The sequence below is a fragment of the Macrotis lagotis genome, chromosome X (genome assembly GCF_037893015.1).
Source record: "Macrotis lagotis isolate mMagLag1 chromosome X, bilby.v1.9.chrom.fasta, whole genome shotgun sequence".
Taxonomy (NCBI): domain Eukaryota; kingdom Metazoa; phylum Chordata; class Mammalia; order Peramelemorphia; family Peramelidae; genus Macrotis; species Macrotis lagotis.
The window spans coordinates 21,279,911-21,301,501 of record NC_133666.1 but is presented as its reverse complement, the minus strand read 5'-3'; the positions used below and the strand labels follow the sequence as shown (position 1 = coordinate 21,301,501).

Sequence of the window (21,591 nt, the reverse complement as noted above, 5' to 3'; positions counted from 1 at the left end):
GCCACATGGTGATCAAAGCAATTCCAAAAGACTTGTAATGGAAATTGCCATCCACATTCAGAGAAAGAACCATGGAGTCTGAATACAGACCAAAGCATACTGTTTTCCCTTTTTAAAATTTGTTTTTGTTTTTTCCTTCTAATGGTTTTCCCCTTTTGTTCTGATTTTTCTTTCACACATAACTAATATGGAAATATGTTTACTATGATTGTACACATATAACCTATATCACATTGCTTGCTGTCTTGGAGAAAGGGGAAGGGAAATGGAGGGACAAAAAAATTTAACTTAAAATCTTACAAAAAATGAATGTTGGAAACTCTTTTTACATGTAATTAGGAAAAACATTATTAAGTCAGAAAAAAAAGAACAAGTCATGCCAAACTAACATAATTCCTTTTGCTGCTGAAGTTACTTTATTGATAAGTCAAAGGGCCTGTGAAGATGTAGTTTATACAGACTTCAGCAAAGCATATCACAAGGTCTCTCATGCTTTTTTAGAGTACATTGTGGAGAATCGTAGGATAGGCAGTAATATGAAATGATAGATTCAAAACATGTTGAGTGACCAGATATTAATAAAATCCATGAATGGCTTTATGTCATCTTGAATGACTACTTTTAGTATAAAGCCTCAAGGATATATATATATATATATATATATATATATATATATATATATATCCAACTTTGTGATTCTTAATATTTTTATCAATGAATCAGATGAATGTATAGATTGTATATCTGTGAGATTTGCTAATACAAAGTTAAGAGAACAAACACTGGTTGGGATAGATGGAATCCAAAAAGATCTCAATGAGTTGGAAGTTAGAACAAAGTCAAAATGTATAAAATTTAATAATGATGAAAACTGGATTCAAAAAAATAAATGTTGTAAGTAATAGCAGACTGGAATCAGCAGCAGCAGCAATCCATCTGAAAATATCTGGGAGGTTTAGCATCATGAAATTTGACAAATTTAGGTTGTATTAAGAGACTTATTGCCCAGGTCAGGAAAGCTGATAGTCCCACTGTATTACACTCTTGTCATGCAAACTGAAGAGCATTGAGAAGAGGGAAATGAGAGTGATAAAGGATCTTGAGTTCATGTCATATGAAGGTTCATTGAAGGAACTGGAAACATTTAGCCTGAAGAAGATAAGACTTGGTAGAGGTTGGGGGTGGGGTCTCATGATTATGCTCAAGTATTAGAAAGATTTTTATGTGAAAGAGCGAATAAAATTGTGATTGACCTCAGAGAGGAGAACCAAGAACAGTTTCTGGAAGTTCCACAAAGGTTCACTTAAAACAAACCGTCCAATAATTGAAATTGTCCAAAAGTGATATGGGTTGCATATTTATAGGCAGTAAGTTTCCAAATTCTGGAGAACTTCAAATTGTTTCTAGATCAGGAATTCTAAAGTCAGGGTCTGTGAACTTATTTTTTAAAATATATATGTATACATTTCTCAGTAGTGAGGGGGCTAAAAGTTTTACTGCCGTTTTAAGCACAGTTTCAAACTACAATCAGAATTTTGGAGCACTCTGTGTAATTGTTTCCTTTGTACTCCTATGTATTTTACTTTATCCATTTAAAAACATAATTGTTAGAAGGGATCTCAAGGCTTCATGAGGCAGATGATCAAAAGGAATCCAGCAAAGAAATAAGTGCATCTGGACAAGCACTTCTATATTATAGAAAACATTTTTTTTATTTGAGGAAAGATTGCATAGATTTCTTGTCTGGGTCCTTCCTCTCCACAATACTGGATGATTTCAAATTCTGAGAATTGTTTCGGCTTAGATCCTTTAAGTGGGGCAAAATTCCAAAATGTATACATAAGTTTCTCCATTGTATTATATAGAAGCTTGAAAAATTAAAATTTAGTCAAATATTTCTTCAAATAGGTATATTACTCTATTACGTGGAATTTTTCTGTCTTGTGGAGCTCAATAAATGATTCTTTTATGCTATGATTTGGAAGGACTATGATTTACTAATTGAAGCAAGTCTCCTTGATGATATTAGTGATCTGATTAGGCTTCCAAAAGTATGGCAGTAGAGGTGAACAAAGTTCTACTTAATTTGCCTCACTGAACATAAATGAAACTGAGATTTCTAGAACCATGCCTCCTTTGAGAATGTGGTATTTAATAACTGATTGGGATAATCATGATATTTTTGCAAAATTAAATTAAAAGCAATAAGGAGGTAAATTTTATCTTCATTAAAGTTGCCACCCAATGATAAATGAGTTCTAAATTTTGGAAGCTCTTTAGTAGTATTTCTTTGTCTAAGTGATGGTAAACTTTAGCCCCTTGACAAGATAGAATATTCTGTGATGACAAAGCGGATAATGTGCTGGATCTAGAGTCTGGAAGACCTAAATTTAAAGCTTCAGATACTTATAAGCTGTGTGATTCTACAAATTTACTTACCCTCTCCCATCCTCACTGTCCTGACCTTTAAAATGAGACCAGATAGCCATAGCAATTCTTCTTCATAGCTTTGTTAGGCATGTTTTTATAGTTCACAGAGTCTATAGTGTAACCTATAATGGGATAAACTTGCCTATAAAAGAGCACTGATAAGATTGTTTTAGGAATCCTTAGATTAAGGCCTTTGATAAAGGGAGATGCATCAGAATTTTGTTGTAGAGAGTCAAAGGATCCAAGGAATAATGCCACAGTGGTATTGACACCCTTGTAAACTGCATGTGAGGTTTAGAGCCTTACGGCAGTTTAAGCAAGGACTATTGAATTGTTTGCTCCCTGCCCTTTAGCAGGTTGGGGAGCAGGGTTGCCACTGGATTAATTACCCTTGGAGACTATAGAATGTGCAAGGTTTACAGCAGGTGGCAGTATACTCAAGCCACCAGAGTCTCAGCAGAGTTTCTCTGGTACACAGGCACTACCCCATCACCAAGTTGTGCAACACCAAAAGTGAGTTTTTTAAAAGTCCCAACTGGGAAAAAACCATTACCTGAGCATAAAAAAATAATAAAATCTATACTCTGTATACAACTTAGAGCCCTAACCTTGCATCTAGATTTTATTCTCACCAAATAACATTCCCCTCCAAAATTCATTTTCTTTTGAAAAAATTTCAGGGACAGTAATTTGGGCTTCTACTTCTATATATATATCCCCAAGCATTTTTCCAAAACTCTCAGCATTTCCTTTTAGAATCAAACGAGTCAAATCAAAAAGCATTTATTAAGCCTTTACTTTGTTCTGGCACTGTACAAAGGACTAGCAAAAATAAAGACAGTCAATGTCCTCAAGGAGCTTGCATTCTAATGTAACAAATCAAAGGGAACTCAAAAGGGGGAAAGGAAGTATGAGAGATAGAAGGTATATGACAGAGCCATTGAGGCAAAGTCTCAAGAATGATTCTTGGCTGCCCTGTCCCTTCCTTCAAAAGGGAGATTCCAGGAGAAACTTACTAATCAGAGAAAGGGTCTACAGGGACAAAGGAAAATGGCAGTTAAAGCAAGATGGCAAAGTCTGGAGATGCTGTTGCCAAAGTCCATGGTGCCACAGGAATAGTTCCCAAGTACTTTTCCACATGCAAAGGCCATGGAAAAGATAAAAATTGTACATTTCACACCCTCCCTTGGAATTCAGACTGCATGCAACAAAAGAGGGAGCTAAATTCATCTCCCAGCTTTCTTAGGTTTTCTGAGGCTGTTGTTCTCACCCACTGGACTGGTCTCACTTCCATCCTCTGGCTCCCAGCTGCCTCATTCTTTGAGCTTGCATCTCTTCCATGTAGTGATTCAACACTGGTTTCAAGTACCACACTTCTACTTTCTGGATCTGCATATGGTAGAGGAAGGAGTCCAATGCCAGGCCGTACTTTCAACCTACTTGACTGGCACTACTAGAGTTCCAATTCTGACTGTGACCTTGACCTGTTTAGACCTGATTTGCTATATTCTTAAAATGAGAGTATTAGACAAATGACCTTGGGAGTCCTTCTTTCCAGAAAGAGAGTATTTAATAGTTTAATAGCATAATGTGATGCAAATAAGAAAATTAAAATTGGCAATACTGAGAAAATCTATCAGCATTCCAGGGAAAACTAATTAAGGTTCACTCTCTCTACATAGTTCCCAGCTTAATGGGTGTAAAGGGAATAATTTATTCAAATTAATTATTTGGCATCAGGTAGGAACTAATAGCAGAGTAGCTAGGTGGTACCACAACAGATAGATCATTATTTCCAGAATCAGGAAGACCTGAGTTCAAATTCAGGCCCAGGTACTTGCTAGCTGTGTAACCCTTGGCAAGTCACTTAACTGTGTTTACCTTAATTTTTTCATCTGTAAAATGAAATGGATGGGGGTGGCTAGGTAATGTAGTGGATAAAGCACCAGCCTTGGAGTCAGGAGTACCTGGGTTCAAATCCGGTCTCAGACACTTAATAATTATGTAGCTTTGTGGCCTTGGGCAAGCCACTTAACCCCATTTGCCTTGCAAAAAACCTAAAAAAATGAAATGGAAAAGGAAATGGCAAGCCATATCCAGTATCATGACTCAGATGAGGTCATGAAACATCAGACATGACTGAAATGACTGAACAACACTAGGAACCACCATCACACTTAATAATGACCATTTCATGAACTCATATTTTTTTAATATTAATTCAGTCTAGCATATTTTTCTATGATCGTGTAGAGCTAGAAAGTCAGAAAACCTAGATTGTAGTACTTATTCTAACATTTGTTACTCATGACTTAAGCCATTTTCCCTCCCTGGACCTCAGTTTCCTCATTTGTAAAAGAAGAGCATTAGATCATAGAGACAGCCCTAAGAGATATTATGATGTGGTGAATAAAGGGTTGATCTTGCTGTCGGGAATATAATAGTAATAAGAGTTATTAATAGCTAACATTTATACAATCCTTTCTCTGTATCAGACCTTGTGTTAAGCACTTATATTATCTCATTTGATCCTTACAGCAAGAGGTACATGGTGTTATTATCTCTATTTTGTACTTTAAGCAAGGGATTTGCCCAGGTCTGAGGTCACATTTGAAGTCTGGGCTTCCTGTCACTAGACCTGGCCTTTTATCATTGGAGTGAAACCTAGCTGCCAGGAAGACCGATTTTGTGATCCTGAGCATATCACTTCAGTCCTCAGTGTTCTGGGCAGCTCTTTACATTTCTAAGTTGCAGATCAGTTGGTTGGGTCTTCTTGAACAGAAGGAGTTTCCTCACCCCACAACACTGTATGCCAATTAAATTGAAGGTCTGTATAAGGAAAGGTCTCCGGTCTCCTTGTAGCTCTGCTGTTCCATAATTCTGTGTTCTTCATCTTGTTAAGAATAATTGTAATAACTTACACAGTATTTCTCTAACACTTTAAATTTTACAATGGATTTTCCCATAACAACTTTGTCAGATAGGTAGTTATAGGGACCCAATTTTACAGATGAGATCAAAAGACTTGATCATAGTTATTCAAGTAATAATAGAGGAAAGAAGCAAATGAAGGTCTCTTTACCCCAAGTTGGTCAGTGCTCTTTCCATTATACCACACTGTACTTCATCTTGGCCCATACTCAGGATTCTCAGGATTGCAGATTCATGCACATGAGATGAACACTTTCCCTTGTTTCCACATCAAAGTTACATAAAGTGTAAGTATTTCTTTTCAAGATTCAGATTCATGGAAATGAAAGAAAAGGAAGTAGTAATATACTAGCCATAGGGCAGAGGAAATGCTAAGTTAGGATATACTTAAAGATGGAATCAGCGCCAAGGTTCTGGTTGGAATGTTCCGAACAAATAAGAGTTTAATACTAGGTGGTCTTTTTACTGTTACCTGTACCATATTAGCACATCTGGTAAAAGAATAGCCAAAAATAGTAATTTTAGCATTTACCCCATCTTCCCTCAAAACAGAACTGGAAAATTAGTAATCTGATATATGTAGGACAAGAGAGATGTTTTCCGGGAGGGGAGCAGAATGGAGAGAGGAGAAAGTGTCTATCCTTACCCCACTCTTTTTTTTTAGGTTTTTTTTTTTTTTGCAAGGCAAATGGGGTTAAGTGGCTTGCCCAAGGCCACACAGCTAGGTAATTATTAAGTGTCTGAGACCGGATTTGAACCCAGGTACCCCTGACTCCAAGGCCGGTGCTTTATACACTACGCCACCTAGCCACCCCCTTACTCCACCCTTAAAAAGTAAGTGCCACATACCTCGGTTTCTAGAAAGTTAAAAAAGACTCCCACCATCACAGCTGGGTTTTAATGTTCATCTCTGCATTGCCTCTCTTTGTTTTTGAGGTGCTTTCCAGACCTCAAAATTCCTTGCACTATTTATTGCTTGTTCATTAGTCTTTTTTTCTTAGTCTTTTTTTTGCCTCCCTAACTCCAACAGTTTGTATATGAAAACTCATAGGAGTGATCCTACTGCAGATTGGCACGAGAACCTTAAGCAGCTCCACTTCTGACCTGGGCCATGTCACCCCTGCCCAGGTAGTCTAGTAGTCCCTTGCCCCCAGTGACTAATTATTCAAGCAACAGATTTAATGTAGACACTGGATTAGACCATACTGGTGCCAAACACAGTGAAGTCAATTAATCAAAAAACATTTAGCATCTACTTAATGTACAGGTGCTAAATTATAAGAACTGGGAATACAAAAGGAGGCAAAAGACTATCCCTGTCCTGAAGGAACTCACAATGTAATGAAAAAGTTAATATATAAAGAAATATATATATATATACATATATTTATATATGAAGAGGCTCTATACAGGTTAAGTAGGAAATAATTAAAAGAAGGGAAAATACTAGATTTAAGAAGGTTGCAAAAGGCTTTCTGTAAAAATTGAGTTTTTAGTTGATTCTTAAAGGAAACAGGGAAGGCAATAAACAGAGTTGACAATGAAGAGTGTTCCCAGAACGTGAAACAGTCAAAGAAAAAGCCCTGAGACGAGAGATGAAGAGTCTTATTCATGAAACATCCACAGCATCAGTTTAGGATACTTCAACTCAGAACTTCCAAGCTCAAGGGATCCACCAGCCTCTACCCTAGCAGCATGGTTTATTAGCTTTCATTCTTGGTCCCTAATCTTCCTGTTTAACAAACAAATTCCTTTCTTGAGATCTTTACTTCTTGCTTTTAGGCTCCAGAATTAATTGCTTTTTTTCTCTTCCTCTAAGTGTCATTTGTCCCCATTTGAAAAATAGTCTTCCCAGTCCTTCAGACAGAATGTCTTCATGTGTACTTCATCATAAATTGAGTTATCGTTTCAGAAATTCTCTTCAAATGATTTTCATCCATTTCTTCTTGCACAACTATGGTGTGTCAGTTTGTAACCTTGTTATATTTCAACAGCATTGTGTCATTAGCCTATTTAAGAAATCATTCGTTGTCAACTGCTTTCAAGTAAATAATGAACTTGGGAACCAAAAATAATTGAAATACCTACACAGTGCTATCACCTGACTAGAAACTAAAAATAAAACTTTTCGAGATCATTATTTTCTTAGATTTTCTCTCCGACACACTCTAATGGAAGTTAGAGTGTCACTGTTCATCTGTGAGCTAAAAAAACAGAGTAGTTATTTCCTTCATGTTTCATGGGTCAAAATGCATAGTTGAATTGTCTTCAAGGCCACCATAAAAAGTCTGTGAAATATGGGGAGTTGTTTTTCTTAACTCTCCATGTTTGTAAGGGGATTTTGTTTTTCTCTTTCTAATTGGGGGGGGGGTGGAATGGGGTAGGAGTAATAGAAGGCAGAATTTTCGGTGGTTGAAAAAAATTATTTTTCAAATCAAGTCTTTGGCCAAAACCTGGTTTCAATTGCGCACGCACGCGCGTGTGTGTGTACAGTCTCAAAGTAGAGTTCTGCAAGTGCCATTCTCATTAGGAAAACAGGTAGGTGATCAAAGTGCCTCCTATGCCTCAAACTCTATATATGTATGCACATGTGCACATCTTTGTCTATATGATGAAAGCTGGCCCTAAAACCAATTAAAACCTGAGGCCATGCCTCAAACTATGACACATGAAATTGGTGACCATAAGCAAGTTATCAATCTCCAAACCTCAGCATCTACAGCTATATGCATTGGTAGGGGGAATTTCCTTACTTGGAGAAACCTTTAAATACTTGAAATTACAGACCCTTTTAGCTCTCTGCATATACTTACATATTCATATATATATATATGTATATATATATATATACATATATATATATGCATTTTATATATAATACACATATGTGTAAGTGAAAGCACAACTGTTTATAACTCATACCTATTGTATCTTCACAATAGATTATGCGCTGCTTAGAAAATGTACAATTTGGTCCCTCTATTTTTAGTGTCATATACTCTCTCATGTTCTGTATTTCAGAAATATTAAGATAGGCCCATGATTTTCTGGGTATAAGAAACTCAGGTGAGAAAACTTCCTCGATGAGTATAGCTTGGCACCTTTTTTTGTAACTTAAAGTCTTATAATAGCCTAAGTTAAGTTTAGTGGCTTGGACAGAGTCACACATCTGGAATGTATCAAACTCAAAGCTTGAACCCAGGTCATTGTGATTTTTATATCAGTATCCTGTTCCTTACATACTGCTTCTCACCAACAGTTTAATAGAACATGTTCCCATTCTCACCTTAATGACTTACTTTACTGATGTCTTCTCTCATCATTAAGTAGTTCAAATACTTTTGAATCCCTTCCCTTTGCCATACATTCATACCTTCTCAAACACTAACCCTCCTGTTCCTCTGTTGCTGAAAAGCATTAAAGGAAATTATATAATCATTCCAAGTGGCTCCCTCTCCCCACCTACAAATTTATTACCTAACTATAACTGGATCCTCATAACTTACTGGCAATCCTTTTGTTTTTCCCTGATTGAATCTTTATCTCACTCCCCACAGCAATGATTCCAAACCTCTTCTGTTCCAGTCCCCTCTAGGGGCACAATTACTCATTCCCTTCTCTGTCTCTACAGAAAAACTTTAATTTTTAGAGAAGATCAAGATCATCTGACATGAGTATCCTTGCTCTTCTTTTTCATATCTCAAGACCTCTCTACCTAGCCCTCTGGGGAATAGGTGGGCCTTCCTGTCAAGACCAGTCTCTTTACTTGTGCCTTTGATTTGTCCCCTCTCATTTTCTCTCTGAGCTTTTCCCTTTAATCAGTCCCCTTTCACACAAACACACAACTCTAATGTGCTCATCTGCTCGCTCCTTCCTTACCCATCTACAAGCATGTTCAGGTCTTTTCATCCATAAAAAAGTAAACCTTCAGGGTGTCTAGGTGGCACAGTAGATAGAGCACCAGCCCTGCAGTCAGGAGGACCTGAGTTCAAATGTGGCCTCAGACACTTAATGATTACCTAGTTGTGTGACCTTGGGCAAGTCACTTAACCCCATTGCCTTGCAAAATTCAAAAAAAAAGAAGAAAGAAAGGATAAGTCTTCTGTAATTTCTATATAGCTTTTATGACTATTGACCCTTCTAACCACTCTTTCTTTTTAGGTTTTTTTTGCAAGGCAATGGGGTTAAGTGACTTGCCCAAGGCCACACAGCTAGGTAATTATTAAGTGTCTGAGGCTGGATTTGAACTCTGGTACTCCTGACTCCAGGGCTTGTGCTCAATCCACTGCGCCACATAGCCACCCCTTTCTAACCACTCTTAACTCATTGTGATTTTCTGGCTCATCATCCATTCACTACCCTCTAAACATGGATATTCTCCAAGTCTGTCCAGGTGTCCTTTCTCTCTTTATACTAGATTATTTAACCAGAGCTATATAGTTCAGGAGATCTGTAAACTTGAATGAGAAAAATTACATCTTTATTTTTCCCGATTTCTTGCTAAAATTTAGCATTTATTCCAGTTAGGTTTTTTTAAAAAGTGAATCCTCACAAAGGGTTCATAAGCTTCACCATTCTGTCAAAGGAACATCTCATACCCAAAAGTGAAGAATGTTGGCTCTACATCTTTGGATAATCTCATACACTCCCCTGAGATCAATTATGACCTACACTCATGTGACCCCCACACCTCTACCTTCAGCCCTAGTATCTCCCCTGAGCTCCAGTCCCTCATCACCAGCTCTTAGACATCTCCATCTGGAGGTCTCAAACTCAATGTGTCTAAAATGGAACTCATTATATTTTTGCTAAAGCTACAATTCTTCCAAAGTATTAGAATTGAAGATATTACTATCTTTCCGAGTAACTGTGGCTTACAATTAAGCTTCTTTCCTTAAGAAGTACAAATCTGGGGTGGCTAGGTGGTGTAGTGGATAAAGCACCGGCCTTGGAGTCAGGAGTACCTGGGTTCAAATCCGGTCTCAGACACTTAATAATTACCTAGCTGTGTGGCCCTGGGCAAGCCACTTAACCCCGTTTGTATTGCAAAAAACCTAAAAAAAAGAAGAAGTACAAATCTATTTAGTTTCCAGGTCTTGTTGATTCTACTTCCACAATATGGCTCATATCTGTCCCCTTCTCCACTCTCAGCTGCTACCTTAAGTCAAGTTCTCAATTGAAGTACTGGAATAAACTCCTAATTTATCTCGCTGCTTAGTTTCTTTCCTCTCTTTTCCTCTCCTTGTAACTACCAGAATAAGTGGTCTAAAAAAACAGGCTTGACTCTTTCATTCCACTGCTCTAAAATTTGTGGTAGGTCCCTATTCCTTCTAGGTAAAGATAAAGATTACTCAATATAGCATCTAAAGCCTTTTACCATCAGACTCCAACCTGCCATTTTCATCTCCTTTCATATTATTTCCCTTCATTTACTCCTATGTCCCAAACAGAACTGAACTATTCAGTTATTGTACTGTGTACTCTGTCTTCAGTCATCATTCAGTCTCTATCTCATGCTTAGAGTGCTTTCTTCCTTCATCTATATTTTGAAGAATCCTTGGGTTTCTTCAGAGTTTGGTACTGAGTCTTCTATCATTCCCCCACTTGATAATACTTTATACTTCCTCATGTTATCTTGTTTTCATTTATTTCTTTAAATATTATAATCTTCCAGGAGATCATAGCATAGGTTTCTTGAGAACAGAGCACCCATTTTGGTTTTGCCTTTTTCACCTTACATAATAGGAAATTAGCAGGTATCAAACCGAATGAGAAGGTGTTAAAGTCAAACATGACTTACTGGTTGATCCTGGTCTATAACAGTAGTGCTTATTTCCTGTTTCCTTTGGAAAGCCAGGTACTAAATTTTATATTATTTCTATTTTCTAAGTCTCTGCAAGAGGGACCACCATTAAGTTTAAAACAGAAGACTATATCCAGATACACTCAATGCCTTGCTAATTATCAGTAGACATTTATCAGGTATATATTGTATAAGTATGCATCCTAAATGCCTCTTGCCCCCTTGATGATGTCTCTTCCCTGGAAGGAAATTCTAGAACTTCCAGCTAAGGTGGACATTCTGAAGAACCAAAGGCCCACAAATTGTGGTGGAGAAAATACTGTCATCGGTAGTAACAAGGGTCTTTGTGTTTTACAAGCATTAATTAATGTAAATATGTCCTTACAAGAGTCCAGGGAGATGGTTAAGTAGGGATATTCCCATACTATGAATGCATAAATAAAAATAGTCTCAGATCCAAACAAATAGTTAGTTCCTAACTCTTTGTAATCATTTCAAGTGGGAGGAATGACCTGAAAATTCTTGGGAATTTTGGAAATGAATTGACCTTCTGGAGCTACCTGAAGTAATGTATCTAAATAGAAAAATAAATTTTTGCTATTATCTGGGAAAACCAAATCATGGGGACATTTTGATTAGAAACAGTGTGCCACAGCTTATGGTCAGTGAACTCTTCTTTGGAAATGGTGAAGTCAGTATGGCACTTAATAAATACTTGTTAATTGACTGCCTTGGTAAATAGTTTATTTCAGGGAAGAGCTAAATTCATCACTGGATTAAAAAATTTGTAAAAAAATATTTGCAAATTTACAAAAGTGATTTATGATCAATAAAATCCTGTCTCTGGTTTTACTGTGGAGAAGAAAAATCCAACCAACATTTCTTAAGCACCTCTTATTTTCCAGGTACTGTGCCAGTCTAATCAAGGTATTCAACATATACATAGACTCACATACACACAAATGCAAAACAATTTGGGATGTTGTGGGATGGAACTAGAAACCAGCAGGATGAGAAAAAGCTTCTCAGATGAATTGTCATCTCAAGCTTGCCTGCCCTTGGGTCTGCAGCTGTGGCACTGGTACATCAACATGCCCTTTAAGAAGGGCATGAATGTGTGTTGATGTACAAGTGGTCTTCTCTTTTTTTCAGATTGCACTTCACTTGTTCTAACTTCAGTTTGGAGATATTTAAGACCTCCATGGGGCCATGATCCATAGATTTAGCAAGTCTTTCCTTATCTATCGAAATTAAAGATGAGAAACGTGTCCTAGAGTCTAATGTCTGTAGTTTTTAACCCCAAAATGTTTTTTTTTAGTTCTGTTGATCTAAATTTTTTTAATTTTGATTTACCAAAGTTTCGTACTTAGTTATTTGCATGTTTTCAAACCAAATGTTTCTGTTTTGTGTTCTCAATTTAAATTCTCAGTTCAGTAGAAGCTACAAAGTTGTGCCACTGTATCTATGCAAATGAAGTTTTGTATTCTGATGAAATCTAGATTAAAAAACCAACTTTAAAGTGATTTTACCCCCAAAAAAGTCTCTCATAGACATAAAGGCTTTAATAGAGACTTTAGACAAAGTTGGGATTCTAAGAAGCAGAAGTGAAGAGTGAATATTTGGCATGATGGACAGCCAATGCAAAGTCAAAAGGGCAGGAAATAGAGTGCTTTAAATGAAGAATCATAAGAAGACCTGTTTGACTGGTTCACAATGTGTAATTAGCCTGGAAAAATAGATTGAAGTCGAGTTGCCAAAAACTTAAAATGCCAAACAAGAGGTGTTTTCTTTTTAATCTTAGAGGTAGTATTATAGGAGCTACTGTTGTTAATAAAGTAGGGGAGGTTACATTGTCAAATTGTGATCCAAGAAAATCACTTTGTCTTTTATGTATTGTTAAAATAGAGTGGGATAAGACTGGAACCTGTCCCCTTTCACAGTAATTCGTGTGAGAGATGATGAGGGCTTGATCTAGGGTAGTGGTTGAATGAGGGGAGAGATGGTGTGCAGGTAGAAAGATAAGCTTTGAGAACTGATAGTTATATGAGATGAAAGAGGGGGAGGAATCAAGAGTAACACTGAGCCTGTGATATTCAGCATGGTCGTGCTCTCACATTAACAGAATATGGAAAGAGGTTTGGTCCCTGCTCTCCTAGACTCTGGTCTTTGCCCAAGAAGGGCCCCTGTTCCCCTGCAGCCTCAAGTACTAGCACTCCTTTGCTCTGAACTGAATCAGTGACTCCCTGTGACTCCCAATTGCAAGAATTCCTCTCCACCCTGGAACTACTAATGGGCAATAAAGTTGCCAGTTGGCATCAGCTGCACCCAGTGCCAGCAAAAGATCTCCTTTAATCTCCTTCTGATCACTTCTTTGTTCCCTCTGCTATCTCTGATCTAAGAGTTTCTGAGGTTGCTGCTGTCATGGCGATCTCCAAAACTTACCAGGTCCAGGCCTGCACCCATCCAGTGTTATAGATATCTACTATAGATCTCTTAAGGTATCTTAGGCTGGAAGAATGTCTCATTCTGATTTCTGTTGGCTCTGATGCCCCAAAATTTGATTTAAGGCATTATTTTAAGTCTATTTGAGGAAATCGTTAGAAGAGTTCAGCTGAGTCTGTCTGTAGTCTGCCATCTTGGCTCTTTCCTTCTCCAAACTTTTGACCATTGATTCTCAATCTTCTTTGCTGGATTTTCATACAGGTTATACCTGTTAACCGTGGGCAGTTCCCAAATTTCTGTCCTGGGTTCTCTTTTCTTCTCCTTTCAGACTGTTTCCCTTGGTGATTTCATCAGTTTCTCTAGATTCAGTTATGATTTTCTCAGATTTTTTTGCCTAGTTCTAATTTTTTTCCTCACCTCGTATCTTGCATCTCCAATTGCCCATAGAACAGATTACACTTATATCTTGTAGCCATCTTCAGCATATCCCAAAATGAGCTGGTTATCTTTCGCACACATTCTCCTTCCTTCTAAACTTTCCTATTATCAACAAGAACACCGCCATCCCACTAATCCCCCCAGACTTGCAGCCTAGGTGTTATATATACTTTACTTCTCACTCACTTTTCCACACCCCCCCCCACATCCCATACTTACCAAGTTCTCTCAATTCTACATCCTCTGCCACTACCACTAACCTTGGACAGGCCATCATCACCTTATAACTAGACTCTTGCAGTAACACAGGAACTAAGGGGTAAAACTAGCGTTCTTTCCAAACAAAACTAACCTATGGGTTCGTCGCTCATGCCATACATTCTCAAACATATCTGGATATAAAATTTGAGGAGATTTGATTATAAAGCTTACATGTCAGTTCATTTTAGGGATTTCAAGCAACAAGTGACTTCTGTTCAAGTTTATTTTGTGAAAATGCCCTTTCCATACTGAAACAGAATTGACTTTCCAATTTTTCTATAAGTGTGTCACCATAGTAACATTTACATTCTTACCACTACCCATTCTCCCTTGTCTTTCTCCTGAACATATAAAGATATGATTACCAGATACATTCTTAAGTGAATGGATGTAACTGAAAACTCTGTGGTACTGGTGTTGGGGGCCTCTTGACAGTAAATGCTAATATATTTTTCATTAATCTTTTAATGATTGGAAAACTCATTTCACAAAGAAAGGATTAAATTACTTAATTTGGGAGGTAACAGATACATTCCTTGTCCTTTTTTATGTTTTGAACAAAGAATAAAACTTAGGGGATTTGAATTTCCTAAAGGCTAGTTTTCATTTTTTCAGTGTTCAATACAGCACTGAGAAGTTTTTTATAAGGAAATATTTGTTGATAGAAGAAGAAACCACCCTACGCTATAAATAGGAAATCAAAGATGCACCATTCAAATTGGTCACCAAAATGACTGTATTGTGCTTTTCCGCTGGTAAAATAAATCTGACTGTTAACTTTTCAGGAAGGGGAAATTCCTTGATTCTTAAATCTGCATTCCAGTACCCAATAAGGTCAACTATATCACTGAAAGGGAAGTTGGGATGCCAGGGCTGACAGGGCATCATGTGTTGGAATGGTGGTCACATATCCTTTGAATGTACTCCAATCTATAACCCTGCATGTAGATATCTAGAAAAGATGATTGGTTAGTCCAACAGATGACATTTTTGTTTTCAAAAATGACATAGCTCTCAGCTCTGAAGCCTTCTCTCTCTCTCTCTCTCCCTCTCTCTCTCTCCCTCTCTCTCTCTCCCTCTCTCTCTCTCTCTCTCTCTCTCTCTCCCTCCCTCCCTCCCTCCCTCCCTCTCCCTCTCTCCCTCTCTCCCTCTCTCCCTCTCCCTCTCCCTCTCCCTCTCTCCTCTCCCTCTCCTCTCTCCCTCTCCCTCTCCCTCTCCCTCTCCCTCTCCCTCTCCCTCTCCCTCTCCCTCTCCCTCTCCCTCTCCCTCTCCCTCTCCCTCTCCCTCTCCCTCTCCCTCTCCCTCTCCCTCTCCCTCTCCCTCTCCCTCTCCCTCTCCCTCTCCCTCTCCCTCTCCCTCTCTCTTCCCTCTCCCTCTCCCTCTCCCTCTCCCTCTCCCTCTCCCTCTCCCTCTCCCTCTCCCTCTCCCTCTCCCTCTCCCTCTCCCTCTCCCTCTCCCTCTCCCTCTCCCTCTCCCTGTCCCTCTCCCCTCTCCCACTCCCTCTCCCACTCCCTCTCCCTCTCCCTCTCCCTCTCCCTCTCCCTCTCCCTCTCCCTCCCTCTCCCTCCCTCTCCCTCTCCCTCTCCCTCTCCCTCTCCCTCTCCCTCTCCCTCTCCCTCCCCAACCAAGCTCTACAATTTAATTGGATTGAATCATGAAATACTCTTTCTCTTACCCAGTTCATGGCTCACATTTCAACTCAGAATCTGAAAGATTATCACTACTGACACTATCTCCCTTATAGCAGGACACAGAACTGCCTCAACAACGTAGAGAATCCTGTTACATCCTAGTCAGGTTCTGAATTTTCATGGTACCTAAAGGTCTGTGGTTCTTAAGGATTTTATATTAGATATAAGTTTTATTGCCAGTGCATTCTACCTCAAACTAGTATGTCTAAGTCTATTTCCGTGATAAACATGGATACCAATGTAACCTGTGTACTGCTCATCTATCATCTCATCAGTATGTGACTGGTTCACTTCTTTTTCCAGTCATATATATCTTTTATGATGTTCAAGATAGTAGTTTTAACAAAAAAATCAAGAATATAAAGGGAATCCATGAAAAAAATATGAAGGAAGGTGGCCTAGACATACCAGATCTCAAATTGTATTATAAGGCAGTAACTATCAAAACAATCTGGTACTGACTAAGAAATAGAATGGTGGATCAGTAGAATAGATTAGATACATAATACATTATTGTCAAGGACCATAGTATTTTAATGTTTGATAAACTCAAAGATCGAAATTTTGGGGATGAAAGGTCATTATTGGACAAAAATTGCTAGGAAAACTAGAAAGCAACATGGCAAAACTAGGCATAGACCAATGTTTTACACTGTATGTCAAGATAAGATCAAAATGGTTACATAATTTAGATACAAATAGTTATACCACAACAAAGTTAGTTTACCTTTCATATTTCTGGAAAAGTGAAGAATTTAGAATCAAACAAGATATAAAGAACATTATAGAAAGTAACACGTATAATTTTGATTATGTAAAATGTTTAAGTTTTTGCACAAACCAAGATTGGAAGTAAAACTGGAAACTGGTGGAAAAAGAGATTTTTTAGCAAGTTTCTTGAATAAAAGCCTTATTTCTCAAATATATAGATATAAAGAGATAGAGGTAGAGACAGAGATAGATAGAGACAGAGACAGAGAGACAGACCTGAGTCAAATTTATAAGAAGATACTTTATTCCCCATTGATAAATGATCAAAGGATATAAGCAAGCAGTTTTCAGACAAAGAAATCAAAACTATCTATGATTATATGAAAATATACTCTAAATCACTATTTATTAAAGAAATAGAAATAAACTAAAATAAGTCTGAGATACTACCTCACGCCCATCAGATTGGTTAATATGAAAAAAAAGGAAATTATTGACTATTGGAGGTGATGTGGGAAAACTGGGTCACTAAAGTATTGTTGATGGTGTCGTGAGTGGATCCCACCATTCTGGAGAACAATTTAGAACTATGCTCAAAGGGTTATAAAAGTGTATATAATTTTGAACCAAACCTACTGCTACTAGGTCTATATCCAAAGGAAATTTTTTTTAATGGAAAAAACCTATTTGTACAGAAATATTTATAGCAACTCTTTTTGTGATGGTTCATAATTGGAAATTGAAGGGATGCCCATCAATTTGGGAATGGTTGGGAAAGTTATGGTTATATGATTTTAATGGAGTATTATTCTACTATATGAAATGACAAGGGGATGATTTCAGAAAAAACCTAGAAAGACTTACATAAACTAATATAAAGGAAGTGAGCAGAACCAGAAGATTGTACAAGTAATAGCTATATTGTACCATGAACAACTGTGAATGACTTGCCTATTATCAGCAGATGATCCCTGAGGATACATGATGAATAATGCTGTCTGTCTCCAGAAAAAGGACTGGGTTGTAATTCTGAGGTACTGCCTTATACCTATTGGACTGGCAATAGGACAGAAGGAGAAAATGACAAATGTTGGAGGGGATGTAGGGAAATTGAGACATTGATGCATTGTTGGAGGAGTTGTGAAATGATTCAACAATTCCCTAGCACAATTTGGAACTATATTCAAAGGGCTATAAAACCATGGCAGCCCTTTGGCCTCTTAGTGCCACTGCTAGATCTATATTCCAGAAGAGATGAAATATGGGAAGAAAAGAATCTATATGAACAGTAATATTTAAAGCAGTTCTTTTCTGGTGGTAGGGAGCTGGAGATTGAAGGGATTCCCAGTGGTTGGGGAATGACTGAATAAACTGTGGCCTGTGATTGAGATGAAATGTTGTTCTGTTATGGGAAATAATGAACAGGATGCTCTCAATAAAAAACTTACATGAACAGATACAATGGGAAATATACTGTATACAAAGGAACAGCAATATTACAGAATGATCAGCTGTGAATGACCTACCTTTTCTAGCAATGCTGTGATCCAAGAGAACTCTGAAGGACTTATGATAAAAAAAAATACTATCCATCCCAAAGACAGAACTAAGGGTGTCTGAATACAGATGGAAGCATGCTTTTTTCCCCACTTTATTTTTCTTGAGGTTTCTCTTTTGGGGCGGTATGGGGGGTTATGGTTACTTTAACAACATGACTATGGAAGTAATGTTTTTCATGAGTACACATTTTTTAACCTATGTCAAGTAACTTGCTTTCTCAGTGGGAGACCGTGGGGTGGGAGGAAGGGAGAGAATTTGGTACTCAAGATTTTGGAAGTGAATGTTGAAACTTGTTTTCACATATAACTGGAAGAAAAAATAAAATAAAATGAAATAAAATGAAAAAAAATTAGAAAAAAATCTGTTATCTGAATACAGAAGGAAGCCTCCTATTTTTCTTGTTCATTTCTTCTTTCCTTTCTTTTCTTTCTTTCTTTGTTTTCTTTATTTTTTCCTTCTTCCTTTCCTTCTTCCTTCCCTTCTTCCTTCCTTCTTTCTCTTAGTTTCTTCCTTTTGCATTTTCTTGCAACAAAATGACTAATATAGAAATATTTTACATGATTGTACATGTATAACCTGTATCAGATTGTTTACTGAATCAACAAGAGGGGAGAGAAAGGAGGGAGGGATGGCATTTGGAACTCAAAACATAAAAAAGTTTAAAATATACATGTAATTAGGGAATTTTTTTTTAAAAGTTAAAAATAAATAACTACAGACAATATAAAATAGTTGAGCGTCTACCTGCCAAGATAACCCCAGGAATTGTATGAACACAAACTCAAAATACTTTTCACATAAATAAACACAGATCTAAATAGTTGAAGAGAGAGAAGAAAATATTTTTATACAGAATTCCTAAGATAATAGTTCTATTATAGTTTTAATTAAAGTAAGAAAACCACCTAATCAGTTGCTTCCTCACTGCTGCTACTTCTCTGACTCTCAAGGCTTCTCTGTTTTTTGTTTTTTTTTTTTTTGCAAGGCAAATGGGGTTAAGTGGCTTGCCCAAGACCACACAGCTAGGTAATTATTAGGTGTCTGAGACTGGATTTGAACCCAGGTACTCCTGACTCCAGGGCCAGTGCTCTTTCCACTATGCCACCTAGCCGCCCCTCAAGGCTTCTCTTATCTCCTATCTCTTACCTTATGAGAATTTCTACTTATCAAAGTAGAAAAGAATTGCCTGGGGACCTTGACCAGTTAGGTGGTTTATGAATAGTCACGTGGCCAGCTTATATCAGAGGTAAAACTTGAACCCAGACCTTCATGATTCTGAGACAGGCATTCCAGACACTCTATTGCCGCTCTTGTAAGCATGTGCACGCATACTTGTCTGTATGTCTAGGTACATACATGTCTTTAGACACTCATACTACTATGCCCTCCAGCTTGGCATGGCCAATTTGGGTAATATACATTCAATCCTCTTTGTTTTTCCAGTGTAGATGTTTAGATCTCCTTAATTGGCCTTGCTGTAGAAATGACTAAAGCTGTTTTCTAATGTTCTCAGGCCTGATGCCTCAGAACACTAGATGTTTAGAGCATCATGCAAATGATAGGGAATTCTTTTGTTTGAGCTCACAGTAGGCCATTTTCCATTATGCTACTGATCACCTTGGGCTAGCATATGACACTTTTTCCTGCTGTTGATACTTAAGTGATCATTGAGCAGTGTCACATTTCTTTTTATAACTGTCATAGGCTTACATGATTTTAGTGTATGCATGGGAGACACTGGGACAAGAGCTTTTCAAAGCTTCACATTGTCACACTAAGCCAAATAAAGACTTTTCCAAAAATCAGTGCAGATCAGATACAATGGACATTGAAATTGGCTCCACTTTACAGTCAGTTGTTTAACCATGAAGTTGTATTCATGGAATCTCAGCTCCAGAACTAGAAGAGACCTCCGAGATCATCTAGTCTAACCCTTTCATTTTAGAAAAGAGGAAATTAAGGCCCAGGAAGGAGAAGTGACTTATTCCGAGGTTATCTGAGCAGTAAACCATGGGAGAAGGAGTCAAAGTATACCCCTTGACTCGAGTCAGTGCTCTTTCCAATCCATCCTGTTGCAACTGTGTGGTTTTAGAGTCCTTAGACTTGAAGTGAAGAAATCTCAGTTAAATTCGTGACCATGATACTAGTTCTCCACCTTGTGATTTGACATGGACTTTGGAAAAAAACCTAAAATGTGGATGAGAAAAGTATAGCGAATATTCAATTTAAAGAGAATAACATGAGAGGAATCATGCAGATAGGCATGAACAATCAATTTACCCTCTGTATTAGATTTCCATATAGGAGCATAGCCCATGGCCAGTTAGCTCAGCTGGTGAATTCAGGCACCTCATGAAATATTTTGCTTCATTCTTTTCCATAGTCATCGACAAGCCTTATTATGAATATGTGGCATTAGAGATGAAGGGGGACCCAGAAAAAGTGTGAATGAATTGATGTATCTCTAACCCATTGTCGATGTGCTCTTCTTGATGTATAAATGTCTCAGCTAAATTCTCTTTCCAAAACTTGTACAACTTGCTATTTAAAGGAAGTTCTTTGGGGGTGGCTAGGTGGTACAGTGGATAAAGCACCTGCTCTGGAGTCAGGAGTACCTGGTTCAAATCTGGTCTCAAACACTTAATAATTACCTAGCTGTGTGGCCTTGGGCAAGCCACTTAACCCCATTTGCCTTGCAAAAACCTAAAAACAAACAAAACAAACAATAAAGAAAGTTCTTTGTAAAGTAAATGCTCATCCTTCTCTATCTTCTCCTATGTTAATTTTGTGCCTAGTCCAGATTGGGGTTTACTTAAAATGAGGAACTACTTAGAAGTGCCCATCTAGTTGCTCTCATTACTGATCCAGTTTACATCATTGTCTTATATGATGGCTGAATTGAAAGCCAAGGATTAGTCAGTTCTTTTCAGGGGCATTTGAGTAAATGTCCAACAGCCAACTTTCCAAAAAAAGTAATGTACTCACAATACACTTTGAAGTTGTCTTCATTATTAACATTTTCTCCATCCCTTGGAGTCTCAACAATCAAGAAAACAATAAATCAAGCCCTGATTTGTAACTTTTACCAATTTCTGAGGTGTAAATGCTCACACTGAAAATTCAGCACTTGACTCTAGAGACCTGGCCCATGCTGGCTGATTTCTCCATTCAGGTGCAAACTCAAGTTTGATTGAATTGAATTGAAAAAGGTTGAAACAAAAATATTGTTGTTTTTTTCTGATTGGCCATTGACAGATGGACCTGAGTACTTTGCCAAACACAGAGAGTCTCTGGCAAGGTAGCACTTGTTTATTCCTGTGTTCA

At 37.7% G+C, this 21,591-nt stretch overlaps 1 protein-coding gene across 6 annotated transcripts in view; it reads left to right on the top strand.

Moving 5' to 3' along the window:
- The window catches only part of TENM1 (teneurin transmembrane protein 1), a 1,637,812-nt gene that overhangs the window by 1,306,814 nt on the left and 309,407 nt on the right, over positions 1-21,591 (top strand). The gene's annotated exons all lie outside the window — the stretch shown is intronic.